Genomic DNA, 11,104 nt, shown 5'->3' with positions numbered 1-11,104 from the left:
CAGCTGAAGTTTTAGTGATGTTTCTAATTATGTTTTACAGCTATTTATTGACTGGTTTTAATGTATTTTCTATGTTGTAGATTACCACGCTCTATTTTTATGAAAGAGTCTGTTAGGCATTTTCAAATAAATAAAAACAATTCCTCACAGGACCTGGAACCAGGCAATCCTTTTCCTCCAGCAACGGAAGTGGCACAAAAGCACTATTGTCACCTTCTATGTACAGACATACCCCACTACCATAGCTAGGGCCAGGTTCTGCAGGTGTCAGCCGTGTTTCAAACACCTCTAATTCCAGAGGCAGTAATGGGGCAGAAGAAGATGACTGAAATGCATTGTACCTGGACCTGCCTCTGAAGATGGTTCAGAAAATTCAGCTGGTGCAGAATTCAGCAGCCAGGTTGCTCACCGGGGCAAGAAGGTTTGAGAACATAACACCAATCCTGCCCTGATTGCTTAGGTTGCCAATTCATTTCTGGGCCCAATTCAAAGTGTTGTTTCTTTCTTTTTTAAAAAACATATAAAGCCTTAAACAGCTCAGGACCACAATACTTCAAGGATGCTCCAAAAAAGAGCCCTGGGAAATTACCCCCTGCCCCTCCCTCCCACCGGTTGAAAATCAAGCAAAACTCAAATATTTTGAGATCTCTTGATGGGAAGGCTTATATTATAAGAGTGTTCCTTTTTAAGAAAACCTTTCTGCCAAGATAATCAGTTGATTTCAAACCTGGAAGCCTTTCCCTAGTCATGTTTATGCAGTTTGTAATAACTCTAATGAGTAACAGGTGGGCACTGGAAAAGGACAGAGGAAGCCCTTAAAAGACTTTGGCAGGGCTATTGCCTTTGCTGTAACTGTCAGCCCCAATATTTCTTCCAAATCATTCCAGTTCAAAGAGGTAAAAATACCCAGTCATTATTTTTTATCTGCTTTACCACCAATATGATTTGATCTGCTGGCCCTTGTGCTTTCTGGAATGCGCTTCACAAGGCACAGTGATGGATTGATATATATGAACATGTAAAAAAGGGAAGTTGAAGCTCAGCCAGAGCTGAGAAATGTGATAAAGCAGCTTAAATAAAATTAAAGGGGCAAGGGGGCTTGCACTGCAATACTTGGAAGTCAATTCCACCCTTCCTCCTCCTGCCTCAGACTTAGGGAAGGGCCTTCACAGATCCTATATTTTGTTTTGTGAGAAAACTGAGAGAAGTCCTCAAACTAACTATGTTGAACTTTACTGATGCCCCTATCGAAATGTGTATAATTTGATCCCGATTTCATTGGGTTTGTTGCTCATTTTAATCTTTCAGCCCTGAAGAAAGAGGCTAGGGGTCAGAATTGACCTGTAAATAACACACTGAATTATCTAATCTCCCCCAATCACATAAACGTAGAAATGAGATTATCTGATTTTACAACAGAAAGGGCACCTGGGTGAGGATGCTAAACCCTCCCTGCACCTATAGTTCACCTTCCTGCAATCTGGTTATCTGTCAGGAACTGACTGGAGTGGGGGGAGGCACCAGTGGGGGAACCCCCAGAGGAAGAAGGCTCAGAGGCAGGAGATTGGTGGTGGGACACCGAGGAGACATCAGAGGAAGAAGAATGGGGGAATAGTTGGACGCTGAAGAGGCAACAGGATTTAGTGAGCAAGGAGAGCCTGTGACAGGGAGCAGTGCAGACTCAGAAACTTAAGCAGAGGAATGGGAACAAGAGGCTGAAGAAGAATCCCAGGAGTTTGCCTCTCCTACTGCGACAAGCCCATCTCCCCCATCTCCAAGGATGCATAGAGCAAAAGAGAGAGCACATGTGCCCAGATGCAGTTTGGGGCTGTTTGGGGGACATCCGGTAGGGGAGGACCCTTAGCAGAGGTAGAAGGAGGGGACTGTCGACCCAGCAACTATAGGGGTGCTGACCTGCATCTGAAAACAACCTTGACACTCCCAGATGCTTCCCCTATGCTCAGTTAAGGTATGAGACCAGAAGTAAGCTCAGTTAAGATTACAGTGCTATGGGGAGGTAAATGGAAGGAAGGAAGGAAGGCTTTTGCTCTCCGGATCTGCCATCACTTATGCTGTAACAGACACAATTTATACCAGGACTCTGAAACTGCTCCAGATGCATCCCAGACACTGATCCGTATTGGGCTAATTCGGGTCAACCTGGGATTCATCTGGAGAGGGTTGAGGTAGCCCTGGATTATTTCCAGTTCAGATCAGGTCCACCTGAGGCTAAGTGGGGCTGTCCAAAGGGTTGATGGTCAGGCACCTAGGAGAGCGTGGTGGGATGGGGAAGAAGGCGGCAAGCAACCTGGGTCTCCTTTCCCCCCTGCTTGACCATATGTTTGTTTTAAACCCCAATTAAGCACTGAACAAGGCCCCCAATTTGGTTTGGGGACCAGATCTGTGTCAAATTGGGATCACAATAAAGCATCTGATCAGGCCCCAAATGAGATCAGGGTCATGCCCTGGGAAGACTTGAGGTTAAACAAATTGAGATAAGTAAAAAAATATATCTGCTGCAGTTGTGTGTGGTTTGGCCCACAGAGCTGGCTCAGGACAGTGTGTGTGTGTGTGTGTGTGTGTGTGTGTGTGCGCGCGCACACACACACACACACACACACACACACGCACACACACTTTTTAAGCAAAAATGTTCATGGGATAACCATGCTTTTCTCTAGCTCTCTTTTTTAGATAACTTCATCCATCCTTGACCATGATAAAGACATTTTGTGTGTGCATGTGTGTGAAAAGAGCATTCCCCCTCCTGGTTCTTTATCAATCTGATCCTTTCAGTGATGCCACAATCTATGGTTTGTGACATCACAATTCATCATCAAAGAAAGGATTATAGATGTTACGCTGCCTGTGAAAGAGACAGCAGGTGGAGGCTGATAAGGAGAAAGCTGTTGTTTCAGCATAAACAACTTGGTAACTGCTAAGCAGCAGTAAATGCAAGAATTCTTTTTTAAATTCAAAATTTTATGGCACAAGCATTATACATATATCTATATCATCTATCTATCTACACACATACATATATGTATACACACACACACACACACACACACACACACACACTACAGTAAAAGTAAACCTTAGAAGGAATTGGATCCATTAATTGTGTAAACAAACTAAAATAATGCAATATGGATGCAATATACTGAATGCAAAAATGAGTATAAATATGTATAACTCTATATAGCTCAGATGTTAAAAGAAATGCAGGAGCGCTTAACAAACTTGCTAAAACATACTGGAATTTATTCCAAAGCCAGCTGGTGAAAAATGAGTGAAATCGGGTGGGGTGGGATTATTGTTTTTTGCTAACTAGAGAAAAAACTCCAACTTGGACACAACTGAACTGTGTTCAGTGTTGATTACTCCCTCATCATTGTGTTTAGGATTGTAGCCTAAGGCTCTGATCCTAGGCACATTTACTTGAAATTCAGTCCAAGTGACTACATTCTGATCTGTGTTTCAGCCCAAGAAGAGCAAATAATGTTGACTTACACACACACTGCAGTAAAGGTAAACCTTAGAAGGAATTGCATCCATTAATTATGTAAACAAACTAAAATGATGCAATATGGATGCAATATACTGAATGCAAAAATGAGTATACATATGAGAAATGAGGACCAAACCAAATTCTCTTCTGCCTCTATTTCTGTAGGAAGCTCTGCTTGATCTTCATCAAGGATATCCAAAGTGCAAAAAAATACCTGGAAGAAATGGAACAGCACCTTCACATTTTCTTCTCTCAGTATCTCTCAAGTATAAAATTAAACACTGAGAAGAGTCAGGCCAACCATCCGATAATTTAAATGCTTTTATTTGCTTAATTAGAAGCTGCAAGTGCCTGAATATCTCCAGGCTTTTTTTTTAAAGTTGTGTCTTTGCTCATCTCATTGAAAAAGCCACTTTTCACATAAGGTGCTTTCACCTTATGTGAAACACCTTGTGTTTTAAGGAGAGATGAAGAACCAAGGAAGAGAAATATTTGAATCACTCATCATTCAGACAGGAAAGTCACCAGTTAAGGCCAAACACACACACACACTTTGGGCAGGGGAAACAGGAGGGCGTATATGAACATTGCTGAAAAGCAGGGGAACATCAAGCTGTGTTGATCCAAGTAACAAGTGAATTCATTAGCAAATGAACAAATTCCCCATGAGTTAGAAGCCCTTTTTGGGGAATGATGCCAATCAAAAACAATGGTTGTTGCCAAGAGTTTAAGCCATGAATCAGAAGGTCAAGGGATGCCATGGACCCACTGCATGGTCTTAGGCAAATCATTGAGTCTTCCTCCAAGCCTATAATATGTAGGCGATGATGCTGACCACCCTTACAAGGTTGGTGTGCTGATTACAGAGATAAGAGGAATTTTGAACACTTGGAAATGCTACACAAATAGTAGGGCTGTACACAACCTCTTAATCTGATTTGGGGACCAATCTAGCACTTGAAAGTGGCCCCAATTTGATCAAGGATGACCTGGGCCAACCTGACCTGGATCCAGGTAGCCTGCAGGCATAATCTTCTGTCCTTTCTCCTTGCCGCTGGCTGCATCCCTTTTCGACAGCTCTAGATGACTGCAGGTGGACCTGACCCAACCCAAGGAGATCTGGGGCAGCCTCTACATGCTCTAGCTGAAACTTGGGTTGACCTGAATCACACCAATTTACTTCAGGATCCAGAATTTGGCTGATACCGATGCACACAATACTAAATAATGATCACCTGGAGTAAGATATATTTGTGATTTGCCAGTTGTGCCTTGCTAATTTGAGACTGGGCTGTGCTACAATTGCCAGCTTTTGTTTGCATAGATTCTGGCACAGAAGGCTTAGTGTAGGGATAGATGCATCTGCCCACTTCAGTTTATCTCAGTTTCTATTTTTCCAGATTTTTTTCGCATTTCTACATCACTTTGCTTTCTTTATTTTTTAAAGTCCTCATCAAAATTTATCAACAATTAGGCTAATATACGCATTGTTTATGCAATTTCCCTGATACAGTGCATTTCTCTATTTGTTTTTCATTAATATATGCATTTCAATTTATATTCCCCATTAATATAAACGGGTTTTTGGCTGGAGAATAGCCACCACAAAATTCAGAGAGGTACAAATTTCAAAAGATAGCTGAGCTTTGGAAATGGATATTATATAGGTTTGTATGGCAAGGCAAACTGAGCCAATTCTCCCCCACCATCCCATCCATAAAATCTTGTACCTAAAGGATATGGTTCTGTTTTGTTTACTTTAAATAAATCTAAAGGCAAAATGCCTCTAAGGTTTTCTTTCTCATCTGAGAAGAGACCTCTAGAAAACAGACATTTCCATATTGTTCCATGCTGTTTAGAGGACTGCCCTTAATATGGTCTCTAGGCTGGTTATCTGTTTGAATAACAGAACCCCTTCAGGTTAGCTGCCTGTAGATTAAAACCAGAGCTACAAAACTGCAAATAGCATTTACATATAAAACATAGTCTTGTGAAATATTACACCAGTCTCATGCTGGTTTCCTAAAACTCCAAGGAAGATAAGGAAGAGACCCAGATGACAGACATTCTCTAGAGCTCATCCACTAAAAATGCAGTAAAAATATACCCAACTCCATTATAAAATACCCTAGCGTAGACATGTAAGAGAAGACAGATGTGAAACACTAGTGGAAACTGCTCAGCAGGATTTCCCCTCCCCCCCTCCCCGGTTCAACATCCTGTATGATTTTGGCAACTGATGAAGAGAGTGAAATTCTGTCTCCATCAGTTAACATTGTGGCTACTCCTAGACACTCATTCATTGGTGAGGGAAGATGGAGGGAAGGCAAGCTTTCCTCTTTTGCTAAGTCGTGGGGTGTTTGGCTTGTCTCTGATTTGCAAGAAAGAAGCCACCTGACTCTATGTTGACACTCACCCCACTCATTCCCACTGCAGTTGCGTGAATTTATTCTCAGAACCCAGGATTTATCCGATGAGTTAAGACAACAAAAATTTAAAAGTTTTTAAAGTGGCAATTTTGCAACAATTCTTGATGTCTTCAAAAGGTGGAAAATAGTACTTTTACAAAGTACCCTGTACTCCGCAAACACACTGGTTGTTCCCCCGTGAAGAGCGTGGGAAGGAGTAACGTCATTACTTAGAATCCGTCTACGTCTTGGGGTGGGAGGGGAAGAGATGTAGTATACACAATCTAAATCTCATACTGAGCATAAGAAAATTCATTTCTCCCCTTCCAATAGAGATGTGACGATATTTAATAGCATCGGTGGATACGAAGCAACATTATCTACTAATGCCTCTTAAAGCCAGCCAATTTTATTTATATACTTTATGGGATAGATGCCTATTCCTTGGATTTATGGCAAACATTTGATCTAAAAGTAGTTGTACGCCTGACAACAAAAGTGATAAAGAAAGTGATAAAGAAGCAGTGGAGGGAAATGAAAATTGATAGGGAGGGAGAGCGATGAGCAGCAAAAGAGTCATTATAGTCAAGCCATGGTCTAGGAGGTGGGAAAGATGGAGAGATGAGATGGTTGCAGCAATCTGGGTACCACTTGCTCAACCGGCTGTGAACATCCTGCCGGCTTTATTGACTGCCACATTTGTCGCAAATGTCACTGTAGTTTTAGTAAAGCATCCTGCACTTCAGTCTTTTTATTAGGAATGTTTGATCTTTTCATGGCATCCCCAGTGGTGGTGGGGGGAGGGGAAACAGAATGTTCAATGCATACGAAGCAACGTAACGTCCTAATTGATAATCTAAAATAAGGCTGATGCCAAGTTTTAATTGAAGCAGCATCTGCTGATTTATATTAAACAGAGAAAAGCTACAACGGGGACCATGTTTATCTAAACAGATTTGGACTGAGGGCATGGTATTCATTTCAGATAAATGGGGTCAACCCTATTGAATGAAATCCAGGGGAGAAGCAGTATTGTTCATTATTTGATTCCAAAATAAATGCATAGGAGGCATTTGGGTTAGGGAGAGGGATTTTAAAATTCATTATAAAATAGGCAAAAATCAATCATTAAACCAACAGTCAACTGATATTATTTATCAATTTGTAAAATATATATAACAGAGTCAGATATGATTAAGCTTTCCAGGACAGACAGGTATATAACGAACAGCCAGTTCTTTGAAGATAAAAAAAGTACGAGAAATAGCAGCCAGATTTCTTACAGCCTGCAGCAGGGCACTCTTGTATTCTAGATAACTCCAAAGATGGGTCTAGGGGAGCATGACTGGTTCGGTATGACTGGGTGAGGAGCTTCTGGGGCGCTGCAACAGGCCCTGCAACTATGGCATCCAATGGAAGGCGAGAGGCGGGAGGGATTTTGGCATTGCACAGGGTGCCACTGAAGTTTGAAGTGCCAGGGTCTGTCACTGATAACTCTTAAAGGTTCTGAGAGCAACTCAAGAGGGAGGTGGTTGATGTTTGGTCTCTGCCCCTGTTATAGTTACTCTTTGCAATAAGCAAATTTTAGACTCAATTATACAGAAGATAACTGTAGATTTTACAGCAGGGGTAGTCATTGTGGTGCTCTAAAGATGTGGCTGGACAAGACCCACCCCCCAGCAGCTCAAGCCAGCAAGGGATGCTGGGAGTTGCAGTGCAACAGCATTTGAAATGCACTACAATGACAAATCTCTCTTTTCACCCTGGTGAAATGTTGTTATTGTTGTTGTTGATGATAATAATAATAATGATGATGATGATGATGATAATAATAATAATAATAATAATAATAATAATAATAATAATAATAATAATAATGTGAGATAAATGAGATGAGGGGAAAGTGAAAGACTAGGTATAATGCAAGATGCCTATTAACTGGTAGCCTATTCTAGCTTCTTTTGAATATTTGCATGCTACCATGAGGACTAGAATTCTGTTGCTACTGAAAGTTGGAAGTGCAAAGTTGCTGAATATCCTATCATTTCATACTTTGAACAGATTCCTTTGCTCATGAATAATTTTGTGAGAGCTAATAAGACACAGGTGGAGCTGAGTAAAGAAAATCTATTTCTTCAATATACATAAAAAATAACCTGTCATTCTCAGAAGTGACAGATTTGAATTCTGACAGGCTGCTGTCAGGAGAGCAGAGAAATCCCTATACTTGTTGCGGAAATGACACATTTGAATATTTTCAACCCATAAATATTTTAGGTAGCTTTTAACCCATGCCCAACAACAACAAAATATTATAAAAATGAATCATCTTTTTTAAAAAAAGAATGTTAGCCAACTCCAAGTGGAAACAGCTACAGGTGTTTTGTTTTGAAGAACAACTCAGCAAAATAAAATTCCGGTTTATTGTTGGACAGTTACAGTTGATGCTAACTTTGTTTCCTCTTTGACAAAATATGAGGAGCCAGGTGGGGGCAGGCAAAAATGAACTGCGCCAGCCAAGTAGTGTTTTGTTAATATCCCTTGGGTGTCCATGAAAAACAAACGTTTTATATACAATCCACCCACCCGCCCTGCACTTCTGCGAGAGATTGCAAGTTCCAGGGCAGCTTTTCAAGGTCAATCTTTTCAAGCAAGAGTTCCAAAGATACGTTAAGGAGTTTTGTGACATCTGATTATTTTGAATACACAGGTTTGTGATTCAAACCCTCCACAGTGGATTTTAGGGCAGGACATAGACCCTAAATAGGCAGGGCTGGTGCAACTGGACTGTGTTTTTCCTTTCCCCCTTCCTGGAAAAAATATGTGATGTCATCCTGCTGCCACTGCCTCATCCCCACTTCACTTCATTGGGTGGAGGCAGCAGGGATAGGCGTAACACAATAGCATCTCCTCTTGCATTGAGATGCACTTGATATAACCAGGAAGAGAGAAGAGAGACAATGAGAGGGCATCTCTGTGGGCCTTGCAAATCTGTTTCCCACTTTTGAGAAACACCAGCTTACCAGAATATTTTTAAGTTGCCAACACTTCACTGGGGGATCCATTAACTGCTTGGAGGGGAGCAGCAACCACACAATCCTCCATTGAGCAGTTAAAAGATGCAGAGGGAGGAACAAGCTGTATCAGTGCAGCTGATGCAGTTTTTTATCCCTCTGCGCAGTATGAGAGCAGAGTGGGATGGCGATTTCACTCAGCGATATATCACTTGTGAAACCACCAGCGCTCCAGAATCCCTCCACTGGAGGAAGTCGCTAGCAGAGGGACTCAGGAGCGGTGGCGGTTTCACCAGCGATATACCACTGAGTGAAGCCGACATTGCTGTCTGCTCCCCATACTGGTCCTGGGCGATATCAATACAGTGGTACCTCAGGTTACATACGCTTCAGGTTACATACACTTCAGGTTACAGACTCCACTAACCCAAAAATAGTGCTTCAGGTTAAGAACTTTGCTTCAGGATGAGAACAGAAATCGTGCACCAGCGGCGCGGCAGCAGCAGCAGCAGCAGGAGGCCCCATTAGCTAAAGTAGTGCTTCAGGTTAAGAACAGTTTCAGGTTAAGTATGGACGTCTGGAACGAATTAAGTACTTAACCCGAGGTACCACTGTATATCACCTACACTGCACCCAAGCCTTAAGAAAATGAACAGATAGTATTATCTCTGACTTCTCAGCCAAGTATTTAAATAATTTCTTTAAGATGGCTAGGTATATTTATACACAAACAAAATTATTTTTCTAGTCTGCTGGTAACCCTTTGAGTCATTCCGAAATCCATTTAAAAACTGCATTCATATCTCCAATTACAGCTGGCTGCAGTGCACTTGACCTAGGTTATAAGTGCCACTAAGCTAAATTGATGGAATCAAAAACTTTCTGCAGCAGTCTTATATTTTGCCTTGAAAGTGAACACAGGAGACAAGCAGCCAGCAGATGGGGGCAAGTCACTTTTGGGCAGAAGCTGATGCTCTTAACAGTTATCTTTGCAGGTGGCAAGCTTTCTCCTCTGATATTTTTAGCTCATTGGGTCCAGTTTATAAAATGGCCATATGGCTGTTTAAACCATTTACGGTAGATGAATGATGCTTACTAGGTGTGTTCCAGACAAACAATTTGACCCAGAGTTTAAGTGCACATGGGCTGAAATTCTATGCACACTCACCTGCAAGTCAGTCCCACATAGATGGATCATGGACCAAAGGAACTGCTGAGAGATCTCTGTGACCTTGCTGACATAAGATTTTGCAGAGGATATCTTAACTCTCAAAGAAGGCACAGATCTCTGATCCCTGATTCCACTTCCTCCAATATTCTCCCACTTCCTCCCTTATTTTTTATTTCTGTAGTATGAGTACTGTGAGTTCTGTGATACTCTGCTACACCCACTTTCTCTAAGCTTTGGATAGTTAGGGACATTTTTGTTGTTGTTACTCTATAGACTTAAAGTATGTGATTGTATTGAATGATATATTCTGCCTACATAAATGTAACATTGCTGCCTAAAAGCAGCACACGTGGTACTTTTCACCATTCTTTCCATGTAATAAACCAATCTATTTCTATGTGCTGGCATGAAAATTTATTTATTAGGCATAAGGATTGAAGGTATACATGCATATTTTATGTCCTGTTCCTCTCAGTAGTGGGCAGTGGGTCTTGGCATGTAGTGGACAGGGATGCGGGTTTAGATATACACATCGTAACAATTCCTACAAAGGTTCTTTTGAACTTACCTGAGAGAAAATATGATGTGCAAAAGAAAAGCAAACAGCAGAAAACGAATCCCCCATTCTTTTGCCAAAATCTCCAGTTAGACCATTGCCTTGGCATCTTCTGTTTCCCTTTCCTTCCCCCCCCCCAAAGCATTTAGTCCATGCCTGCTTACTTTCGAATCACTCTGGACAACGTTACTGGAAGATTGCCTTATTTAAGTCTCTAAAATAAAGCAGGACTTTCCAACTGGCAGGAAAGCCAAGGGATGCTGCAGGCATAGCTGGGAGTTGGGATGGTGCATGGCCCAATGACTAGGCCACATCTACTGACAATTTGCCAGTGGTCAAAGCAGTCATAATAGCTGTTGGCCAGAAGTCACAATCCCATTCCCTCAGAGCTCAGTGCTCCAGGCTGACTCGAAGCTATTGCTATGACTCTGATTGGTTGTTACA

General features: G+C 41.7%; 1 long non-coding RNA gene across 1 annotated transcript; it reads left to right on the top strand.

Moving 5' to 3' along the window:
- The first annotated feature begins 2,860 nt into the window (after window positions 1-2,860).
- On the top strand, window positions 2,861-3,822 carry LOC310705764. The gene is made up of 2 exons (XR_014525474.1): window positions 2,861-2,931; window positions 3,677-3,822. It is a non-coding gene; the product is annotated as an uncharacterized lncRNA (long non-coding RNA).
- Window positions 3,823-11,104: the final 7,282 nt, after the last annotated feature.

This window comes from Podarcis liolepis (genome assembly GCF_965112155.1).
Source record: "Podarcis liolepis genome assembly, chromosome: 4".
NCBI classification, from domain to species: Eukaryota; Metazoa; Chordata; class Lepidosauria; order Squamata; family Lacertidae; genus Podarcis; species Podarcis liolepis.
This window is presented reverse-complemented; position numbering and strand designations above follow the sequence as displayed.